We start from the raw sequence: 3,519 nt of genomic DNA on the forward strand, positions 1-3,519 counted from the left end.
GACTATGTTCTCAAACTGAACTAGTCACACCTGCCTGTGTTTGGCCCATATCCCTCTGAACCTTTCCTATTCATGTACTTATCCAAATGTCTTTTAAATGTTGTTACTTTACCTGCATCCACTACTGTGTCGGGATGTTCATTCCACACACAAACCACTCTCTTTTTTAAAAAAAAATGCTGCCCCTCAAGTCTTTTTAAAATCTTTCTCCTCTCACCTTCAAAGTTTGCTCTCTAATCTTAAAATCCCCACATGTGGGGAATGACACCCACCATTCACCTCATCTACCCCCCCCTCATGATTTTATAAATCTCTAAGGTTACCTCTCAACCTCCTGTGCTGCAGTGAGAAAAGTCCCAGTCTATCCACTGAGATGTAGGTAGATTTAATATCCAGTTATGTAGGGGACTTTGGTGGAAACTGGGAATTCATTGCACTGTAGGGATGAAACCCTACCCTATCCAGACATTTCTGCTGGTGGATGAGACTAGGCCACATAATTTGGAGGACTGGATTTTGGACAGAGATGAGGAGGAACTATTTTTCCTGGATAGTAGTCAATCTATGGAATTCTCTGCCCAAGGAAGCAGTAGAGACAGCCTCATTAAGTATATTGAAGACACAGTTGGTTAGGGTTTTACATGGAAGGTTAATTAAGGATAGTTGGATAATGCAGGGAGGGGGAGCTGAGACGATAGATAGTTTTACCATTATCTTAATGAATGGCCGATCAGGCTGGATAGGCCAAATGGCTTACTCCTGCTTCTATTACTATGAAACTATAACCCTGCCTTTCCCATGACTAACCCAGCTAACCTGCACATCCCTGGACATGATGGGCAATTTACCTGGTCAATCCATTATCAAGACTGGTGAGCAATGTAGTGATGTGGGAAATTAACATCAGAGAATGATAGAAAGGGACAAGTAGAGTAAATATATCAGCAATCAAAACTGGATTCTGAATGATCACAAAAATGGAAACAAAAAGTAGTGTTTCTGCATGTGTGCTGCACTGCAACAAAAGTAAATGAATTGTCTGCACACATTGAAGAGAATAATTATGATCTGAGGCTCCTCACGGAAACATGGCTTCAGGATGACAAGGATTGGATCCTGAATATCGAGGGGGTAGTCAAATGGGAAGCTAGGTAAAGGTAGAGGGTTGCCACTGCTAATCAAAGCACTGACCACAGGGTAGTCTGGTGTCCGCTCCGATTTCAGGTCCTCATTTCTCTGTCCTCTGATCTCCCTGTTCCCACAGAATAAGATGTCAATCTGTTCTCAGCTCTACTGGATTTCTGCTGAAGCTTTTACCCCCACCCCCTCTTTTTTACACCTTCTGGAACAATAAAATATTCAGTCAGTCAATCAAAGTCCAATGCACAATCTCCCAGTCTCTCAACCAACCAGACACAAAAGTGTAGTCATAGCAGGGAATCAAACAAGAAAAATGAAACAACAACAACATGAGAAATAAATAGGTGCTCGTGCTTAATGTCTGTTCATTAGGAAGCAAACCAGAAATTGGGCTCTCCCAGGATTCTGATTGTGCCCAACTTGAGGATCCTCTCTCCCTTACATCTAACTGTTAGTACCCAGCTATGATTTACAATACTTACACCAGAAATGAAGCATCTTATCAAATAGAGATAGACATGTACTGCACGGAAGCAGACTTTCTCTCTCTCATGCGCGCATACACACAGAAGTCCATGGGGGTGAATTTTTATTTGCAGATACATCCTATTTTGCTTAAAAATGCACAATCTGCTGGCAGTCAATACATATAATATTTTGTAAATTTGACTTTGGAAATAGAACCAGTTTAATTCAAGGTTTGGACTCTGACCTCACACATTTAATGCATTGTCTGAGCTGAGATGTCATCTTTTGTAACAAAACCTTAAGTTATGTTGAGAAGTGCCTTACAGAAAGTTGGAGATTTACATATTAATGATGCCTGCAACCCATTTGAAAACATGAAAGACTTAACAATCCAGGTTGGTTCAATATATCATTGCAGTGTCCTGCCACTGAAATGTTTTTCCATAAATTCTGACCCTTATGATCTTATTCTTCACAACCACTTGATGAAAGAGTTTCGTGCCGAAAGCCAGTGCTTCCAAATAGCTTGGTGTTATGTGATTTTTAACTTTGTCCAGGTTAGGGTGGATTGGCCAAGCTCAAGTTACCCATAGTGCCCAGGGATGTCCAGGTAAGGTGCATTAGTCAGGGATGAATGTAGAGAAATGGGGGTAGGGAAGTTACTTTCTGGAGGGTCGGGTGGACTTGTTGGGTCGAGTAACCTGCTTCCACACTGTGGGGATTCTCTGAAGAGAAGAGAGATTTCTGCAAACTATGCAGGGCAGCACAGGTGTCTCCATGTGAGTTTGTGCATGAGTGTGTTTTTGCATGTGTGCTTGCTTGGTGAAGTGAGTGTTATGGAGTATCAGCCTGTGCGAGGGGGAGTATTGGGGATGTGTGTGTGTCAGAGAGTATGTGCATAAGAGAGGTGTGGATAAAAGCCAGGGGTTGCATTTTGCGAAAACAAGGAAGGGCAAGAGGGTCTGCAGAGGCTGACCAGATGTCCCAGTCACCACCCATTTTAATTCCTCTTCCCTCTCCCTTTCTGACATGACCAGCTTTGGCCTCCTTCATTGCCACAACGATCCAATCCACAACACCTCATCTTCCACATGGAGTTCTCCATCCCCCAACTCCCTTCACGGCTTCTGCCCCTCCCATTCACTCTTCCCTGCCACCAACCAGATTCCTTCCTCCCATCGACCATCAGGTTGTACCCTCTGTCTTCACCAATTCCCACTTCAACACCTTGCTCCCGGCACCCCTTTATCTGCATCTTGTCCTACACCCATCCCCCTTCCTGAAGAAACACTTGAAACGTAGACTTCTCCACCTCCTGATGCTGCCTGGCTTGCTGTGTTCTTCCAGCCTTCTGACTGTCTACATTGTCAATCGAGACACAGTCTGTCCCCTCCCTGGATTCACTCCCTTTCCATTCAGTTGCTGCAAGTCAACAATTGAACCCCAGAATGAAAAAAAAATTGAAAACGTGGGTGATAAAAGAGAGTATTGTACTCAGATGTTGGACAGAGGAAGAAAGTTACAGTCTGGAGTGACGCTCAATCTTCATTCAGAGAGAGGAGCAGCATCTGTAATCAAATAGAGTCATAGATGTATAACTTAGAAAAAGACCCTTCACTCGAACCTGTCCATGCGGAGCAGATATCCTAATCCAATCTAGTCCCACTTGCCAGCACCTGACCCATATCCCTCCAAACCCTTCCTATTCATAAACCCATCCAGATGCCTTTTAAATGTTGCGATTGTATGAGTGTCCACGACTTCCTCTGGCAGCTTACTCCTTAAATGCGCCACACTCTGCGTGGAACAGTTGCCCCTCAGAACTCTTATATCTTTCCCCTCTCACTGAAAACCTATGTCTCTAGTCTCCAGTCTCTTCCCCCGCACCCCCCCCCCCCCCCCACTGACTCC

This window comes from Chiloscyllium punctatum, chromosome 36 (genome assembly GCF_047496795.1).
Source record: "Chiloscyllium punctatum isolate Juve2018m chromosome 36, sChiPun1.3, whole genome shotgun sequence".
Lineage (NCBI taxonomy): Eukaryota > Metazoa > Chordata > Chondrichthyes > Orectolobiformes > Hemiscylliidae > Chiloscyllium > Chiloscyllium punctatum.